Source organism: Misgurnus anguillicaudatus, chromosome 19 (assembly GCF_027580225.2).
Source record: "Misgurnus anguillicaudatus chromosome 19, ASM2758022v2, whole genome shotgun sequence".
Classification (NCBI taxonomy): domain Eukaryota; kingdom Metazoa; phylum Chordata; class Actinopteri; order Cypriniformes; family Cobitidae; genus Misgurnus; species Misgurnus anguillicaudatus.
In genome coordinates, this window is record NC_073355.2 from 5,203,817 (window position 1) to 5,225,524 (window position 21,708).

General features: G+C 39.8%; 1 protein-coding gene across 2 annotated transcripts in view; it reads right to left on the reverse strand.

The window, feature by feature from the left end:
- The window catches only part of rai1 (retinoic acid induced 1), a 58,330-nt gene extending 36,927 nt beyond the window's left edge, over positions 1–21,403 (reverse strand). The window contains exon 1 of one of the 2 annotated variants that reach the window (XM_055184413.2): positions 21,248–21,403. The gene's annotated coding sequence lies outside the window, so the exon portion shown is untranslated. Of the gene's footprint in view, positions 1–18,526; positions 19,472–21,247 lie in introns of those variants that run through there. The other variant, XM_055184421.2, reaches the window with a different exon arrangement.
- Positions 21,404–21,708: the final 305 nt, after the last annotated feature.

Genomic DNA, 21,708 nt, shown 5'->3' on the forward strand with positions numbered 1-21,708 from the left:
GACTATAGATACAAACATTTTTGATTGCAAAACGAGAAAAACTCTGTTTTTAACTTTTTTTTTTTGTCAAAACATGTTTATTATTATGTTATCATGTTATTATTTTGTTTTATGGTGCTACCTAGCTGTATTTTTTAAGTTATGAAGGTTTAAATCAAAAGAAACCAACTGCAGTTGAATTGATATTAATTGGAATTGATATGAATTGGAATGATATATCGTTTTGCAACAAAACTCTTCATATAAACCTTACATTAGCATAATAAAAGAATGAAAGTGCATAGTGTTTGTGATGTGATAGCTCAGAAAAGAAGTGATGGATCTTCTGACATTGGCCCTTTCAGGGACAGTTGAGACTGATAAAGTTCGGACCAAAACATAGAGTAAGTCAGTCTTGTTTTGGGGAAACATTGACATGTAACGCGGTGGGAGGACAGAACGCTAATGGCCATGAGACGCAGCTGCCCATACTGAAGAACAGAAACAGAGAGAGATAGAGATAAAGAGAGAGAGACCTAAAAAAATGACATTATGCTATTGTTTGGTGCTGCTTTTAGCAGCGGATTGGCTTGTGTGAGCGGAGTGTGCGGAGGCGCGTGTTAATGTCAGATCTTATAAGAGAAAGGTTTGCATGTTACTGCTCTTAAGTGAGATAATTAAAGAGAAAGTCAGAGTATAACGGAGCGTGAAATACTGAAATCCTAATGAGAGCATAAAGATTGAGCTATCTGTCTGTTTCTATCAGTCTTGCACACAAACACACACGAATACACAAACAGGATTAAAGGGTTTCTGTACATAATGAACTGATTATTTGTCCACTGCAGAATGTACTATTTTGTACTGTACACTACTATATGACACATACTATACTATGCAATACTATACCATATAACACTACATGAACATACTATACTATGCTGTACTATACGACATTATGCATAATACGATACTATACTGTGCGGTGTGATGGGCTACAATACAATACGACAACCCTGTATTACGAAATTATGTACCTATAGTCACATTAAATTTGTGAGTGCTTTCCGTGACGCTGACACCTTTTTCCGCCTTTTCGCGTGAACATGTCACGCATTTCGGTTTACATGTCACTGTCACGTATTTGTTACTCAACTGTTTTGTCCTATTTTCAAACCATTGACGCTTCGGTTTAGGATTAGATATGGTGTTTGCGTTAGGAAATCACTTTAAGTATTGGTTTATACCTTTTTTATCATTTATTTTTTATATTTTATGATTTATTATTTTTAGGGCCGGGACTCGATTAAAAAAATTAATCTAATTAATTAGAGGCTTTGTAATTAATTAATCTAAATTAATCGCATTTTAATCGCATATAAATATTTGACCTGAGAACATTAAGAAGTACTTTTTTACATGGATTTTAGTATACACTCTTAGAAAGGATGTGTTAATTTTATACACATCATTGTGCTGTAAGCTTTTAACACATTATGTGTAATTTTAACACATTATGAGTCATTTTGTCTTGATTTTGTGTTCAAGTATAACAAAATGTGTTGTTTTAATAATAACACAGAGATGGGTGGATTCCAGGACGACGCAGTTAGTGTGTTGTCCCAGAATCAACACTAATGTGTTGTTTTAAACACATTCGTTCTTAGAGTGTACCATGAATAATGACTGAATACATAAGCTTAAGCAACAAAATATTGTTTATTGATTCGGACAGGATTAGTTTTACAGGGGTAGATGGCGTAATGTAATTTTACCACAGGACGTCGGTAATATTAATGGTCAATTCGGACGGGATTAGAAATCTCTGTAAAACATTCAGAAGGGGAGGGGTAACTCGTTGGCGCAGCGCGTCACCTCTCGTCTTCACGTGCACGTTACCTTGCTTCCAGATATCAGATGTGCAAACAACATGACACAGACAAGGAAAACGCGAAACAATGTGTTTAATTTCAGTTTGGGGAGAACGTCAGTTTCATAAACAGTTCCATGCCTCTGAGAAGTAAATTTGACTTTTTTTTTTAAAGTTTGTGTCGTGTTTTATTCAGAAACTGACTTGTTTCTCCGTCTAGAACGCAAGTAAATGCTTCTTTAAGCGCTTTTATATTTAAAAGAAACCCGCAAATTAAAAGGAAATGACGCGATTTACGTGTATATTTACAGCTGGTCTATTCGCACTGGATTTGTATTAACTTACCTGAGGTAATTTCTCCGGACCTTTTTACAGAAGGTAAAAGACGCCGTAATCTTTACTGACATTGTCCGTAATGATTACTGACATGGAGCATTCGGACTGGACTAAAATCAACGAGAAGCTCTGATAAAAACTTGCTTTACCCCATATCCCTATGTAAAACTAATCCCGTCCGAATAAGTCGTTGTGCCCGGAGTGGGGCTAATGTCCACGCTAGCGGCTGTATGTTTTGCATTGAGATGCTCGATGTGCTGCGGTGATATGTGAATTCCTTGTTGCATAGCTTACACACAACCATGCTTTTATCGACGCTTATATCCGTTCGTTTTTTATAAAAAAAATTCCCATCCACGGGGCCAACCAAAGCGATCTCATAAGCCTCTTGGTTCATGTTCACTGTGGTTTGTTGTGAAGTCATGAACGCTAGTTGGTGCTCCAGTATAATCGGTCCGCCGAAACTCATGAGAAATGTTCCGCGGTGCAAAAATAAGTGCGATTAAAATGCGTTAAAAATGTTTAACGCGTTATTTTTGTGTAATTAATTAATCTTAATTAACGCGTTAAAGTCCCGGCCCTAATTATTTTATATTTAAACCATTGTCGCCTGCCATTAGGGTTGGGTTGGGTTTGGGTAAGGATGTCATTTTATGTAAATCTAACTCTAACCCTAAACCAACAATGGTAAGAAAATAGGACAAAACAGTTGAGTAACAAATACATGACAGTGACATGTAAACGGAAATGTGTGACGTGTTCACGCAAAAAGGCGGAAAAACGTGTCAGTCTCACGGAAAAGACTCACAAATTTACGTCACTAAAGGTACGTAATTTCGTGATACTGGGTTGAATAAGATGCTATACTATACTATATTATACCATGCTTTATGATACTATAGCATATACAATACAATACAATACAATAATATAAGATACGCTACCCAGTCTCACGAGGTCGTAATTTTTTTATTCTTTTTCGTGAAATTATCACAAATTTCAGCGTTTTATCGTGATCGTATAACGAAGTCGTGTTTTTGTGTGATTATCACGTATTGGTTACTCAACTGCTTTTTCCTATTTTTAAACCATTGTCACTTCGGTTTAGGGTTAGATTTGGTGCTTGCATTAGAATTTCATTTTATGTATTGGTTTATACTATTTTTTCTGATTTTTTTATGTGTCGCCTGGCGTTAGGGTTGGAGTTGGGTTTGGGATGTCATTTTATGTAGATCTAAACCTAAACTGAAGCGAAAATGGTAAGAAAATAGGACAAAACAGTTGAGTAACCAATACGTGATAATCACACGAAAACAGGAATTCGTTATACGATCACGAAAAAACGCTGAAATTTGTGATAATATCACGAAAATTGAATAAAGCAATTACGTGACTATATAACGAAATTTTGTGAAAATGGGCTGAAGATACGATATGATACTGTATATTGCTATACAATATAATATACAATACTGTAATCTACTGTACTATAAAATACTATACGGTATAATTTTATATTGTGCTGTGTGGTACGGTGCAATACGGTACTGTGCTGTACTATTCGATTCTGTAACTTGCTTAACAGTACTATAGCATATACTATGGAATACTGTATGACACTATGCCATACTATACTATGCCATACTATACTGTACTATACCTTATAATATGATATCGTACTGTGTTAAATAATGCAATTCGATAGTAAGCACTGCAGTACTGTGCTATGCAATGCTATGCTATACTATTCTATACTATGCTATTCAATACAAAACAATGGCATATACATTGCAATACTATATGATACTAAAGTATACTATATGATACGGTACAATACTGTATTACTGTATACAACATGATACAATACCATACCATACTGAGTTATGTGATACGATATGGTGTGATACGGTACGATGCGATATGATGCTATGCTATGCTATACTATTTTATACTACACTATACATCACTGTGATACATACCGTATATACAATCTTGTAACCTACCGATACATACTGTATATACACGCGCACACACACACGCACACACACGCACGCACTTTATACCGCAATTTATATTAATAACTAACTCCATTACGCAATTTCTACACTATTTTTACTGCAATACATAATACAATACCAAAGTATTCCACACTTTACCTTATTTTCTTCACTATAATAAATTCTTTATATTGGACTTTTTACGTTGTTTTACAGCAGCTTTACATTAAAAAAGTAAACAAAGAAAGCATGTAATTGTTTTATATATAGGGCACATAAATAAGTAATGCTATCCAAAAACAACACCACGCATACATTATTCTACAGCATTTATTGTAAACCCAGTTTTTTTTGTTTCTAAGGTCTACACTGAGATCAGCTGCTCTGTGTATAAGCTATTCCCATCATGCACCTCTGCTCTGAGACCAGCCTATGCCTCTCAGCATAACACAGAATAAATTATCAAGCCGTATTGAGGTGATAGGGTTTCAGAGCTACATTTAGAACTGGGAGATAGTGACAAGTGAAAGAGGAAGAGGGGAATGAATCAGAGAGAGGGAGAGATGGTGGGGTGGCGCAGATGAGAGATGCTTAGTGTTAAAATTGGCAGCTAGACGAGTGAAAGAGAAAGACAGGGTCATAGAGAGAGCACGGGAGAGAGACGGGAAACGTGAAAAGAGAAATTGTTATTGGAAAAATAGAAATGGGGAAAATGAGATGAAGAAAGATAAAGAGGGCGAAGAACAAAAGCGGTCACCTGGAGAGCGAGAGACAGAGAAGATGTGTGGTTTTAAAATAGAAGTGGAGGAAAGGCAGAGGTGCTGCTTTTTGTTGTTTTTGAGTCGATGTGTACCACACGATCCCCCTTTCCATTACACACACACACACACACACACAAACACACAATTATACTCACACAGACATCTGACAGATTCAGTTTCTTAAAGATTCTCTCTCTGTTTTTAAATTGCTCGGAGGCTGTCGAGCTCACGTTGACCATCCCGGAGCCCGGCGGTACACAAGCGTCAGACTCTGCCTGTGTGCTAAGATGGCAAATAAAATCAATAAACTGTAGACTGTACAATGGTTTCAAAGCTTTCTTGATTTATACGGTCTGGTGTGCATGCAAAGATTAGTTCATAAACCTTGAGACCCATCCTGAGATCGGCATACCCTCCTGGGCTTGCATTCAGTAATATGGTTAGTTTAGTTCGTTTTAAGACAAGCAGCATTTTATTTATTCCACTGGCCTGTTAAATGCTTTTTTTCTGATTGGTTGAGAAGTGTGCATTATTTTCTTATAATTTAACGGACCCTCGTTACTTACATCTCCTTTTGGTCAGATTTGATTTAAATGGGCTAATAATGATTGAATGATAATTAATATTGGAATAATTTCTATTCTATTTTTATAGCATGCATACTGTACGATTACATAATTTACATTTTGACAAGAAAATAAGAGTGGGTTTACCTTTGCTACTGTACCTCAATGCCTCTGCGTTCTGGGTGGTTGCTAGGGTGTTGCTATGCAGTTTTAAAGGTGTTTTCGTCATGTTGTTATGTGGCTGCTATAGGCTCATCTAATGCTGCGTTTACACCAGCCACGGTAGAGGAGTCAAGCGCGAGTGATTTCAATGTTAAGTCAATGTGAAGACGCGTTGACGTGCGTCTCGAGGTCTTGCGGCGCGAATGAGGCATTTGGCGCGGTAGACGCAATTCCGCCTCATTCGTGCATCTAGTTCGCGTGAATGTTATGAATTGAGCGCCTTGCGGGGTACGCGCGAATGGTGTTTTTTGTGCATTTTGTGTTTGACGCAAATTTGCGACTGACGCCCGAGTTGAAAGATTTGAACTTAACCAATCAGGAGCCTGCTTGCTGCTGTGGCGGCAGCCCTGCCCGGAGTCACTCATTCAACCTGAAGGAATGCTTGATGTAACAGGAATAACAGGAATAAAAAGGACCTCGCATGGAAGAGTATCAGTGAGGACATCGGGCAACCTGGTAAGTTGTAAATACACATTTCACTTTTGAGTCACATGACGTTTATCGCCCGCGCCATTTATTTTCCCCCTATAGACCAAATACAAACCGGTAACTCTCTTGATAAATGCACAATCAACATCAGCCATCTTGCAAACAGACAACCGCATAGCACTTGCCCCTCTGACGCGCGTCAAATGCTTGCTTTTTCACGCGTCTACTTCGCTCTAGACCAGCGAATGCATTATAAAGCTGCATTCAGACAGCCAAAGATGTTATCGCTGTGTGTCGGCCGTCTCTTTCAATTAGCCGTTTCTAAATCTGCTTGTCGTAAACAAATGAGTACCATCCACGCCAGTAACTGACGAGAGAAGGATTACGTGAACTCCACTGCTTCGTTCTCATTGGTCGCTACCGAAATTCGCTCGACATTTGCATAAAGTTACACTTTTCTTAACTTTCTCGCGTCGCTGGAAGTCGCCCGGTTTCTATTGAAATTAATGAGATCGGGTCACTCTGCTAATGCTGGTTGCTGGCTGTCTGAATGGGGTGAAACTGTTGAAGCGGCAAAAAACTAGGCGCGGTAGACGTGATTTTGACGCCTCAAACGCGTTTGGTGTAAACACAGCATAAATCGTTGCTCTGTGGTTACTAAGGAGCTCTGACTTGTTATTAGTGCAGTTGCTAAGGGGTTCTGGATGGTTGCTTACTGTTCTAAGTCAATATGCCCCATGCCCACATTCCCTGGATAAGGCTGTTGGATTTTTGCCTGTTTTTTCATCCAGCAGACAAAAAATCGAATCTTTTAGTAATAGGACAGCTCATCATTTATATCCGTTAGCAGAGACGTGGGAGGTGAGTTACGTGCCAAAGTTTAATGAAGTTTATGAGTGATTGCACTGGTGATTTAAAATATCCAGAAAGCGAAATGCTGATCTGAAGAACCTATAATGAAACATCAAGAACATTTTTAATCTCCAAAGAACCATACAGACAATTCAAGAACCACTGACAGTAAAAAATGGCAGAGGTTTTCTGAAGGTGCTTGAAACAAATGAGGGACCTTTTATTTAAAGTGTGTACACCACATGTGTGTGTGTGTGTGTGTGAGAGAGAAGATCATGTTTGTTTTCATTATTGTAGTACTGACTTGTGTGGCTTCAGTGTGACTCACTGCAGTCATTGTAATGCTACACACATGCGCACACAGACACAAGGATCTATCGACAGACCATATCCCCTTCACACATACCTGTACATACACACACTAATACATCCTCCACCATTCGCCCCCTACCTCCTGTCCACCTCTACAGCTGTCCGTTGTGCTTGTGTATGTGATATTGTGTGTATGTGAATTTAAATGCAAGTCACAGGTTAGTTACATTGCCCTGTGTGTGCATGTGTGCGCATGCCAGCATGGACTTAAACTCACAGATATATCTGTACAGCATGCGTTCCCACCTTATCAAGCTTGGCATTTGTGAGTGTGTGTGTGTGCATAATATATAGCAGTTGTGAGAGTGTATGTCTGTGTGTGTGTGTGCATTAACAGCCTGACATATGAAATCAGAGAGAGGATGATGTATGTACGTGTGTGGGTGATGCTGTGATTAATGCATTGTCTAGCTGCTCTATACACGCGTATTACGGCTCTTATATGTCTACAGCGTTGTTCAAAATGGATAACTAGTGTACTGCTTACTGAACGGTAAACAATGTATATTTCATTCTATTTTTTTATAAATAGTTTAGTTAAATGAATAGAGCATTGTGTTAGCAAAGCGAAGACTAATTTGACAGTTATTATTTACATTTAGATTGTCTTTCGATGCAAAACCCTCTAAGTGCAAAAATCTCCACTTCTAAAGAAATTAAGAAATTGAAGCACACATTAGGGGGCATTGTGATCCATGTGAGGGTTGTATTCAGGTCCAAGTAGGCTACACACAAGGGACCCAAGTTTGAATGTGATTCCCGATCATTTCCCAATCCGACCCTATCTCTCTCCAATCATTCGTCACTGTCCTTTCTGAATCAAGTTAAAAGACTTAAAAATTTGGTCAGTGTTCTAATATATTAAGCAAACGTTCTTAACTTTTGCAGCCCTACAATTGAAATCCAACGTGCGTGTGCCAAATTTATCCAATTTGTCTCCTGTACACTTAGAGGATGGATTCTACCAATAAAGTGGTATTTCTGAATGAAAAGTGTTTGATGAACGTATAATACGTGCCGAGGGGATTTGGTCAATATCATTATCTCATTTTTGACAGAGGTGGCGTTTACACTGTAAAAAGTGAAAGTTGGATTAACTTATAAAAATATGTTTTGTCAACTTAAATGTTCTCAATTTACGTAAAAAATTTAAGATGTTTTTTTAATAATTCAGTGATTTTAAGTGAAAAGCTGAAAAAGCTACAGATTTTTAAAGGGCCAATAGTAGTGTTTTAAGTGTTTTATTAATCAAAATCAAAGTCTTTATTCATAAATATGGTTGCCGCAACATGGATTGACATTAGTTTATGGTAATGAGCTATGACATGATTCAGTGGCAACCAATCGCAAAGCGGAAATGTTCGGCGACAACCAATCGGAACGCGGAAACCTTTGCTTGAGAGGATTCCAGAAAATGCATTCAAGCTTCAGAGCATTTTTTGACACTCTCGCTGGCGCCGTGAACGTCCATCGGGTGAATAAATCTACATGCGTGCTTAATTTTCATGCCCACTAGAACACTTGGGCCAAAAACAAGAAAACGTAATGTGGTTATTTGGACGCAGCCAATGTTTCCCCCGTGCTAAAAACCCTTTCGGAAGTGATAAGATCCGGAATAAGATCCTCTTTTTGGTAATAAAACAACGTCAGGGTTCTTGTCGGACGTACCTGCGCATTGCTCTGCCTCACTCATTCTCTTTAGATTGTGTTTCTTTCTGTCTAACTTCTCGGCGAAAGCATCCGCTGTACCAGTGGAGCTAACACGAACACATCTGGCTGCACAATAATAAATGTGACGTCAAGACGTCATCGCGGCCGATGTAGATGTGTTTTTTAAGTAGATCCAACTTTTTTTATACAGCGTAGTGACTTTTGTATCTGAGCTCTTCATATATTTGAGGGCTATAGGTGTTGTTCTGTTACAGTACAAGGCTTGTAATGCAAAATTAATGCATATAAAAATGTATAGAATGAAGGTAAGTAACTCTGAATAAAAGTGTCTGCCAAATGCATAAATGTTATAGTACACGTTATGCACAAAAATTTTTCAAATATTATTTGATCACAGCGCAGTAGGCCTGGTTGTTGTTTAACATTTTAAATGCAATTTTTACTAGAGAAATGTTAAGCAACAAGTAAAGATGGTGAAAATGGTGGCTGATATTACTACTGGTTTATTTATCAAACTGTAAATGAAAGGTTGAGTGCTTTGCATTATGCGTTATTGCATGCAGCTTTATTTGAAATAGAATAATGGCTGTTTTGCATTTGTAATACAGTTTTGTACTGAATAACAAAAGTAATAGATTGATATTACTTACGCTTAAATTATCACACTTAAAATGGAGGGTCAGATCAAGAACGCTGCATAAATAAATAAATACCTAGTGGTATATAACCTACCGAATGCAGTACAAACTCCATGCATACAAATGTTCAAACTAACTAATACAGAAACAGCATGAGAGAAAAGAGGGAAAGTCATAGCGTATACCCAACTCTACTAACATACTGACAGATAAAGAGCATGTTTGTGTGTCTCTGTCTCTGCAGTACACTAGATAGTGAACACCCTGATTGCCTGGAGCAGGTTGCGAGTGTTAACAGCCCAGAGACGAGTCAAGAAGCAAAGCAGATGAAACACTCGCAATGCACGTGTGCCCGGATGAGTCCAGACAGGATAACTGCACCACAAGTGTGTCCGGAGTGACTGACATTAATAACGTGAATTGTGACTAGTTAACGTCACACGGCCGACCGAGAGCAGTCCGTAGTGTGACATTGCACTCCCTTAAGAGGAGGAGTTCTTGTGTTTTTGTCACTACAGTTTTTGTAGTGTTTGCATTGATGGGCACTCATAGGAAATGCAAGATCTACTGCCCACATGCACGCACAGATAATCACACACACACATCTGAGAACAGTCAGACAGACAGCTATTGAGCACGTCTCCTGTCTCACTCTGTGTCTGTTCATCTGCCGCATCCTCTCTCTCTGTCTCGCTCTTTCGGTCTGTTTTGATGTCGCGCGTGTGTGCCAGCAGCATGCCTGCGCCCATTATCAGTGCCCGCGGCACGGCATGCCCATTGTCTTTGGCGATGGTGAAGTGCCGGGGGCATTGTTTCCTGCTGGCGGTGGGCCTGTAACACACATTTCAAACACGCACACACACACACACAAACATACACGCTAAAGCTGTTTGGTTGCCATGGAGGGTAATGCATTGGGCGGCTGTATTTCTTTATTCTTCATTTTAGTGCCTGCAGTGAACTGGAGTTCATACTGGCACGTGTGATGTTTATTTTTAAGGCTTTAATTGGCTACTTTCATTGTCACAGAATATGCATTAGGGTTGATATGTGGATTGCATGCTAGACGCATCAAATGAGAGTAGTGGGTGAATAATATTACAGTTTATTTAGGTGTTTCATGTCAGTGTTTTTCAGTTGTCTTTGAAATGTTTTTCATTCGTAATTCAGTTATGATTTAAAATAAAAATGCTAACTATTTTCAATCTGATTAAGTTATAGATCAATTAGTAAAATGTACATTGGTGCACAATGCATTGTGGGTAGGACAGCAAGATATAGCGAAATCAATGGGATATCTCTAATGTGCATACCACAATATGCATACAATATACAATGGTTTGCAATATTGTAATATTTGTATGTAATGAATGTATGATTAATCAAAGTTTTTGGTTGATGAAGATAGCAAAGAGACTTTGGAGACAGATAGTGATGCTTTCTTTCCCCAGAACGAGATAAAAATATATTTAAATATATTGCATTATAATTTGAATTGATTTAACAAACTTAAAGCAATATCATATCACATTATTTAGCAAGTTATTGCACATCGCATTTTTTTTCTCAGAAAAATCGTGTAGGGCTGCAGAATGAAATGACTGAGGAGGCATGTAAAATTTTTGAGGGGGCTTAACTTTAAACCAAAAAAACATGCAGATTACTTTCTTTTGGCAGATTTTTGAATACCTGTCCAATCATCTTTTAGTGTGATTTTCATCTATACCTCATTGCCAGTCGTAGACGCATTGCCCATTTTATATACGTTGTGTATAAAATAATTAGTAAAAGCAAAATGAATATTCTTTTTTTTTTGTTTATTTCAGTTAGTCTCAATGAGTTTTCTTATTTATAAAGCCTCTTTTTAAACCTTGCCATGAATACCAAAAATTAACTGAAGGGGCAAAATCAGATGATTAAGGTATTTTATGGATACAGATAACTTGCACAGTGTGCATACCGAAAATGAAATACAAAAATACAGAAAAATGAAACAGCATGTTGGTATGTAATTATAAACAGCTGTAAAATTTGTTTAGTCATCAATGCGACGTCCCTCGGACAAACAAAGCAAGACCTTCATCATAAACATCATCTGTAAAATCCCTTCAATATCCGACTAGAGCGCCGACTGATTTGTTAGTGAGCAAAGTAATCTGCGACCACAAAGAGAGGAGAGAAAGATGAAAATACACAGAGAGAAATTATAAATTCTGTCCTTTTCAAGAGATTAAAAACATCTTCCAAATCCGAGTCGTAGGTGTGTGCTCATGGCCCATTTTACTGCACAGTCGCACCTCATAGGTCTCTTAGATACACACTGTCACCCACAACCCCCACAACCACACTGTAAAATCCATCAGAAGAACACCAGCCAGCCATAAACAAAAAGAGGGGCATGTAATCCCCTACCCAGCATCCAACACACACACACACACACACACACACACACACACACACACACACACACACACTCACGTGCATTCTGTCCCCTCAAGAGCAGGTGAAGGCCATTTGGTGCAGTACCATTTATAGACAGTAAACCAACCAAAAACAGGATCTTCTCAAGTCGAACCGTGCAATTCAAACAAACACAGTTTGCTTTTACTGTTGCATCATTTTACATGTTGTGTGGTCCTTATTACAGCGAGGGGTTTGATGCTATCATTAGGATAAGCATCGTCTCTCTCTACTGGTTTTATAAATGAAACGGGTGTTTGAAGCCAACAGAAAACTTTTCAAATGTTCAGTCAAGCCGCTCTGATTGTGTCCATGAAAATGCATCTTCAACAGCGAGAGACTTCAGATCCTTCTCATCTATTGCTGGCCCCCGAGCATTGCATGAAAATCCCACGCAATCGCCCTTAAAACGCTGCAGAGTCAAAGGCTGCCACAGAAACAAGCAATCAAATGCACGCTTGCGCAGCTACCTGTAGGTGCCCTCAATAGTATCGCATGCTAGCTACTGAAGTGTAGGATGTGCTGATGCTCTGCGGTATATGGGTCTGCGCAGCTGGCCTCTCCTGGGTGTAGGTGGTATGGATCACATACAGCTAGAATTGGGACGCAAATAAATCACATGCAAATGCATCAGTAGCCTATGTACTGTAAGGGCTTGAACCTGCAGCTCCATACATGGCACAGCTACCTTTGCAATTAAACATGCAAAGCTTTTTGCCTTTTTGTTAGATGTTTGTGTTGTGCTGTAAATGAATGATCACATCAAATTATGCAAGCTATTAAGGAGAGACGTGGTATGAATCAGGTATCCCATCTAGCCAGATCTGCTGTTTTCATCCTTATTCTACCCCAAATCTAACCCTAAACCCAACATCTTGCGAGATTCAAGCCATAGCTGTATCCCATCTAGCCAGATCTGCTGTTTTCATCCTAATTCTACCCCCAAATGTAACCCTAAACCCAAAGTCTTGCAAAATTTAAGCCATAGCTCTATCCCATCTAGCCAGGACCGATGTTTCCATCCTAATTCTACCCCAAATCTAACCCTAAACCCAACATCTCACAAGATTTAAGCGATAGCTCTATCCCATCTAGCAAGAACCGCTGTTTCCATCCTAATTCTACCCCCACACCTAACCATAAACCCAACATCTCGTGAGATTCAAGCCATAGCTGTATCCCATCTAGCCAGATCCGCTGTTTCCATCCAAATTCTGCCCCCAAATCTAACCATAAACCCAACATCTTGCGAGATTCAAGCCATAGCTGTATCCTATCTAGTCAGAACTGATGTTTCCATCCTAATTCTACCCCAAATCTAACCTTAAACCCAACATCTCACAAGATTTAAGCGATAGCTCTATCCCATCTAGCCAGAACCGCTGTTTCCATCCTAATTCTACCCCCAAATCTAACCCTAAACCCAACATCGCTAGATTTAAGCCATAGCTGTATCCCATCTAGCCAGAACTGATGTTTCCATCCTAATTCTACCCCCAAATGTAACCCTAAACCCAAAGTCTTGCAAAATTTAAGCCATAGCTCTATCCCATCTAGCCAGGACCGATGTTTCCATCCTAATTCTACCCCAAATCTAACCCTAAACCCAACATCTCACAAGATTTAAGCGATAGCTCTATCCCATCTAGCAAGAACCGCTGTTTCCATCCTAATTCTACCCCCACACCTAACCATAAACCCAACATCTCGTGAGATTCAAGCCATAGCTGTATCCCATCTAGCCAGATCCGCTGTTTCCATCCAAATTCTGCCCCCAAATCTAACCATAAACCCAACATCTTGCGAGATTCAAGCCATAGCTGTATCCTATCTAGTCAGAACTGATGTTTCCATCCTAATTCTACCCCAAATCTAACCTTAAACCCAACATCTCACAAGATTTAAGCGATAGCTCTATCCCATCTAGCCAGAACCGCTGTTTCCATCCTAATTCTACCCCCAAATCTAACCCTAAACCCAACATCGCTAGATTTAAGCCATAGCTGTATTCTATCTAGCCAGAACTGATGTTTTCATCCTAATTCTACCCCCAAATGTAACCCTAAACCCAACATCTTCCAAGATTCAAGCCATAGCTCTATCCCATCTAGCCAGGACCAATGTTTCCATCCAAATTCTGCCCCCAAATCTAACCCTAAACCCAACATCTTGCGAGATTCAAGCCATAACTGTATCCCATCTAGCCAGAACCGATGTTTCCATCCTAATTCTACCCCAAATCTAACCCTAAACCCAACATCTCACAAGATTTAAGCGATAGCTCTATCCCATCTAGCCAGAACCGCTGTTTTCATCCTAATTCTACCCCAAATCTAACCCTAAACCCAACATCTCACAAGATTTAAGCGATAGCTCTATCCCATCTAGCCAGAACCGCTGTTTCCATCCTAATTCTACCCCCAAATTTAACCCTAAACCCAACATCGCTAGATTTAAGCCATAGCTGTATTCTATCTAGCCAGAACCGATGTTTTCATCCTAATTCTTCCCCCAAATGTAACCCTAAACCCAACATCTTGCAAGATTTAAGCCATAGCTCTATCCCATCTAGCCAGGACCAATGTTTCCATCCAAATTCTGCCCCCAAATCTAACCCTAAACCCAACATCTTGGGAGATTCAAGCCATAACTGTATCCCATCTAGCCAGAACCGATGTTTCCATCCTAATTCTACCCCAAATCTAACCATAAACCCAACATCTTGGGAGATTCAAGCCATAACTGTATCCCATCTAGCCAGAATCGATGTTTCCATCCTAATTCTACCCCAAATCTAACCCTAAACCCAACATCTTGCGAGATTCAAGCCAAAGCTCTATCCCATCTAGCCAGAACCGCTGTTTCCATCCTAATTTTTCCCCCAAGTCTAACCCTAAACCCAACATCTTGCGAGATTCAAGCCATAACTGTATCCCATCTAGCAAGAACTGCTGTTTTCATCCTAATCCTACCCCAAATCTAACCCTAAACCCAACATTTCATGAGATTTAAGCCATAGCTGTATCCCATCTAGCCAGAACCGCTGTTTCCATTATAATTCTACTCCTAAATCTAACCTTAAAACCAACATCTCGCAAAATTTAAGCCATAACTGTATCCCATCTAGCCAGAACCGCTGTTTTCATTCTAATCCTACCAATAAATCTAACCCTAAACCGAACATCTCTCGAGATTTAAGCCATAGCTCTATCCCATCTAACCAGAACTGCTGTTTCCATTATAATTCTACCCCCAAATCTAACCCTAAACCCAACTTCTCGGGAAATTTGAGCCATAACTGTATCCCATCTAGCCAGACTGCTGTTTTTATTCTTATCCTACCCCCAAATCTAACCCTAACCCCGTCCCCAACATATCGTGAGATTTAAGCCATAGCTGTATCCCATTTAGCCAAAACCTTACTTCAGCTTCTTATCAGATTTTGGGCTGAGGGCTATTGGCTGTTTTAAAGCACGAGGAGCCACTCAATATGTCCCGCCCCAACCTGTTTCAGTGAAAATGAAGTCAATGCATTAAAAACAAAGCTGCACATAACATGACACTTCAATGAGTATTTAAGTAAAAACCTTATTCATATATATGGAATAAAAAATCTGCAGACTTGGAAATAGACTCTTTTAATTCAGCAAGTAGGCAACCTAACACGGTCTCACACCCATGGCGTCAGATAGAAAAGTTTACCATAACACCATGATCAATGAGCATTGTGGCAGCAAGTTGTGCATGAGCCAACTGCTCAAATTTCTTTACAAATGTAAAAATACAGGACTAGAACTGACTATGGATCACAAGTCAGACTCAAACTCTTATTGCCCATATGAGCACCACGCTCAATATGTCAGGTGTGCTAATCGCTAGGCAATGCCACTTCCCTTACAAATATAACAACAAATGGTGCTTTAGGAGCTACAGTTTAATAATGTACAAACGGCAATGAATACACCAAACAAATATGGTAACACTTTTACTATAATAAAATCATGGCAAATTTTCACAAGATCTTCATTGCAAAACCTATTACTTGACACTACTCCTGTTATAACAAAGCACAAAAGAAGCTTATTTAATAAGTGAACATTTTCTCAGTGTGTCAGTGGTGAGGTATATCGAGTGTCATGTGTATTTGTTTGCGCATGTTCGTGGACAATAGCGTTATGGGGCAGTGGATTGGTAAATACAACAGCTCTGGAGTGAAAATGAAGGCTGCATCTACTTGGAGAAACGGTGGATGACCTTCCTCTTAATCTGGATGACATCCAAGCATTTCCACCGAGCAGTGATCTCCCACCGATGGCACGCATCACACAGATGTGTGCATTCAGACACTCGTGGAAAATGAGGGGTGTGAACGCACACACATAAACAACAGGGCACAAGTTCATTATACACAGCCGAACAGACACAGTCGGTGATACACAAATGCACACATACTGTACACACGGCTACATGTACAGCCTACGCTGAAACAAAGAATAAAAAATTATGTTCTTTTGTTTTTGCCTAAATATGGTTAGTTAGCTTCCAGTGTTATCAGAGAAAGATCTACTTCGATTAGCATTACCTTCACATATAAACAGTAGCGCACTGCAGGTTGGTCATATTTCGACGTGTCACAATGTCTGCATTGCTGGCTTGTGAGCGAACCAATGAATCTCTTCCAGTCTTAAGCCTCATCCCATACCTCTCATTATTTATTTCTATTTTACTTTCGCGCTGCAAGAGCAGTCTTATTTTTATTACACTGTACCATCTCACAACATTACAGTTTGTTTTTTCAGCATTTTATTCTCAATATCATATGTAAATAAAAGTGCTAAACTGCCCCTCTCTTACAAAGGTTCTTAAAATTTAAAGGTGTAGTGTGTCATTTTTTCGATATTAAATATTTTCTCGTAGCTCAGCATAACTTGCAGAGACAACTAAGTAAGGTAGTCGTTGGTTGATTTGGTATGGTTTGTGCTGTTGAAACACTGCTCTAATGGTTTGAAGTGCCACAAATGGCAACAATTTGACCAATCAGGTTATTTTTGGCGAAGTACAATCTGTTTGTTCGACCAATAGCAGAGGGGAGTGTTTAAAAAAATTGATAAAAAGATTGTTATTTTAATTGTTAAGTCCATTGGGTGTCATCATTACACACATTTTTTTCCTCTGTGACATCTGGTTTAAGGGGGTCGCACACCGGCCACAGAGCTCAGCGTCGCGCCGCATCGAGTCGTGTCTAGGACAACTCAGAGGTATCGTAAACCGGAAGTGCACATTAAATAGCGCGAGCTTAGTCAGATAGCGTTTACTTCAAAATGCTAAATATACGTTAGCAGCCAATGTTAAGCGTTAATGATTTGGGACAAATATGATGTTATTTAATGTAAAACTATGTGAGTGGCGCTCTGTGGCGCGACAGGGATTTGAGCAACTTCCTGAGTCATAGCTGGGCATCGCGGACAGGCGCCACCTGGCTGCGCCGGTGTGCGTATACTCATAGAAAGCAATGTGTTCGAGTTTTTTAAAATGTCCTGTGTGCGACCCCCTTAAGGCTGGCCACACACTAGGCATGGGCCGGTTACCGGTTTCAAGGTATACCGAGGTTTTAAACAGTTAAAAAATTTTCTGTGATGCCGTCTCCAAGATATGAGCTGTGTTTATACAAAATTAATTTAATCATTAAGTCATGTGATTGATTTGATGTTTACATTTAATATACATTACAAATATATTATATATTTTTTGAAAGCATATTATCATTTAAAGGCTTTATTTTTTACCTGGTATTTGAAAATAATACTTTTTAGTGTTGCAATGGCAAAACCGCAACAACGCGAAACCGTGGTATTTTTGCTAAAGGTTATCATACCGCCAGAATCTTATACCGGCACATGCCTACCACACACATAAAGACTTTAAGCTCCCTTTTGACGATCGAGTGTTTTATCACATTTGTAAAAAAATATATATTTCCAAATTTGGGCTCGGGGAGTTCACGACTCTTGATCGGGCTGCCTCTGACATGACAGCTGCAATAGCCAATGAGAGCGTGCAAGCTTCAACCAGATGTTGCGTGCTTTATAGCTGAAACAAGACACTCACAAACATGACATGAAAGAGGAGTATTGAGAAAGAATATCAACTTTGGCAACATTTAGCTTTTATAATGTCTCACTTTGTTGTGTTTTTGTGAGATCTCGCGTCAGTTTGAGATTGTTACTACAGTTTCGTGGTCTGGTCGAATCATCGTTCTGAGGCCTGTGGATTTAAAATCGTTTAAGATGTAAAAATCGTCCATTGTGTCCCAGGCATTATTGGACACATTTGTGAATATTTTTCACAGTGCCAATTCATTGCGCCGTCATACCGTCAGATTAGTCGTTTATTTCTTTCTTTTATCCGATCGTTTCCTGTTCTCTCCTCTTCCGAGCAAGACTGCTGAGGCCAGCGCTGCGGAGACAGCAGCATCTGGAGATAAATAATTCCTCCATCGCTCTCTCTTCCTCCTCCCCGGCGAGCTCCGGCCCGTCCTGACCTTATGGATCTGTTGTGAGCCGTGCCAGATTGTTGCTCAAGACTCTCGCACCTAGAAATCAGCAGAAAGGGGGAGGGGTGCCGTCTTTCCTCTTCTTCTAATATCCGTCTGTCTTTCTCTCCATCTATTCTTTCCGTGCCTCTATCTAATTTCCTTCCATCGCTTTCTATTCCTGAAAGAGGCGCTGGTTGTTCTCTGACTGACCCTCAGGTGGGTGACAGTTTCAGGGGATTGCATCAGACTATCGCAACACACACACATTCATATTACTGACTGACAGTATACAATATAGCGCCAGGTTATGCTTGCTGTATGATGGTATATATTGCGCAATAGTAAAAACGCATCAACGGCAGAAAGATGTTACAATACAACATTAATACCGCAATAGATCACTCGCAGTTATGTCATTTACATGTGAAAATACAGATCGTGTCGTGTCTTAAACATAATTTTATTTATCTTATATGTTTGTGATGCAAAGCACCCTACTGAAAAATCCAGCTAAAACCAGCATAAGCTGGTGAGCTGGTTTTAGCTTGTCCCCAGCTTGGTTTTAGCTGATTTTGCTGGTGTAGGAAGCTGGTTTTGCTGGTGTAGCAAGCTGGTCTAGGTGTGTTTTGGTCACATTTTAAGCTGGTCTAGCTGGACTTAGCTGGTCATGCTGGAATATTAGCTGGCCCACCAGCATGACCAGCTTTGTCAGGCTGGGAGGACCAGCGTAAACCACCTTAAACCAGCTAAAACCAGCTACCAGCTTATGCTGGTTTTAGCTGGATTTTTCAGTAGGGCAGTGTTAGGTTGTTTATTGTTACCGAGCAACGTCACATCTTTCTGAATAAATATAGCATTCGGCTGATGTACAGCTTAGAATGCGGCTCATCCAATCACAATTCAGAATCGGTTGTATAATATTAGCTTTCATATTTTTTATATTTTATTTTTGCATTGAGCTAGATTCACCATTCATTCATTCATTCATTCATTATAAAAACATGATTAACATTTTTGTCTTGTTTTCTAGTAAAAAATGTACTACTTAAAATAAAATACATTTATAATTTAAAATGTAAGATATTAAGACTTTTTTTAGAATTTTTTTCTATTATTAATTTATCAACATTAATCAAATTAGATAATTAAAACATTAAAAAAATATAAACATATTCTCTTACTAAATTTTGCCACAAATGTTTTAAGGATTTAAATAATTTCATTTGAAAACAAGATAAAATACTGATTTTTGCAGTGCAGTTGTACCCTTTTTTGTGTCAATCAAGTAAAAAAGAGATAATTTCACCTGTATTTTCACATCTGTCTATTAAATAAAAAACACACTTATTTTGGAACATTTTCAGCAAAAGTAATAATGTTGTGACAAATTGGCTTAAAAATTATATAAGATTTTTGTCATATTACTCATCCCCAATCTCGAGGGTTGTGTTACATGCAGGGGGGCGATCTTAACCTTGGATTGGTTGCATTGTTTTTTATAGTTGTTGTTGTTGTTTGTTTAATGTATTCATTGTGTTATTGCGGATGCTGGTATCAATCTTTTCTTCGTTCACTGATTCACTCACGTATTCATTTGATCCCTTTTCATTTACATCCTATTTTTTCTCCCTTCATCTCCCCCACCGTCATATTTCTCGCACCTCTCTCTGTTCACCGTCTATACTCCGTATCCCTCTGTCTCACACATAGCAACACACGCGCACACACACGTGCACACACACACGCACACACACACCTTCCTCTCTCTGTCAGTCTGCACACACGCATGCATCAAGCACTCGCATCCCTAAATGGATTCTTGCGGAGAGGGGGGCGACCAGAGCATCAATATCAGTCAGCTGTGACACTGCAGTCTCTCAGTGCAGTCTTTAATAGGTTAGAGCTCTCTTACCCCTCTATTTCCCTGATCAAGGGCATGGTGCATGCAACATAACACGCATGCACATACAGCAGCATGAAGAACACATAAACAGACCTTATCTGTGGGACCATTTCTTTGATCCCTCAATGCAAAATCTGTCATTCCTTGTATTATCACAAATTTGCCTGCTCTTATATAAAATGCATATGCATAGCGCGTCGTAAACATAAACACAAGCGCATGTTGAGGCTGGCATGAACGAATTTTGTGTTGTCTGTTTGCTCCAAGACAGATATAGCTTCAGTTCAGTGCATTTCAAATGCGGACCCATGCACAAATGCATCCGATGCGTCATTCACACATCGGCTGAATATTAAACGCGGTGCTCTGTGTACCGAATGCGTTTCCAAAGCAACATATCACAGCCTTTACGTATCTAAAAGTTCTCGGAATCAGTATTATAATCAAGGATTAGCGTATGAAGCTGAACTCAGATCAGTACGAAGGATCAGACTCTAAACACATGTGCAGCCTGTTACCCAACACGCCCCCCTGTCCCCGTGCATGCAGCTCTGGAGACACAGCAGCGCTGTTCACATTCCCCAGCATTCATTCATCCATCCATCTACTCTCACAGGCATTAAGCCCCTTAAATGCGACGAAACATGCGTCTCTACCTGCGGCGGTGCGTAAGCCTGGATCCCGGTCCTCTGGATCAGGACTGCAGCCTCCTGCGACGCGGAAAATGGCAGATATTCCTTGTCAGTGGCAGACACCTCTCTCTCTTCTGCACACAAACTCTCTCTCTCTCTATTGCACTTGCCTCCTTCCCTTTGCTGCCATTTTCAGAGCGAGGCGGGTGCTGGGGGTGGGCCGTACAGGGTTGGGGGTGCTTTTTGGAGGGGGGGCGAGAGGAACGTAAAGGAAAGGGACTCAGGGGGATAAGAAAGCAATTAGAGGGCAGTCCTCTCTCACTTCTAGACTGAATGTATAATGGTATCGGCTCAGGGGGGCTCGTGAGACGTCCGCAGACCGGAGAAGGAGAGGGAATGTATGTGTGAATGCTGATGTAAAACGAGGGGAGACCACCTGCTCTAGATAGAGGGGAAAGATGTCAGCTTCAAAGGCGGTCTCAGAG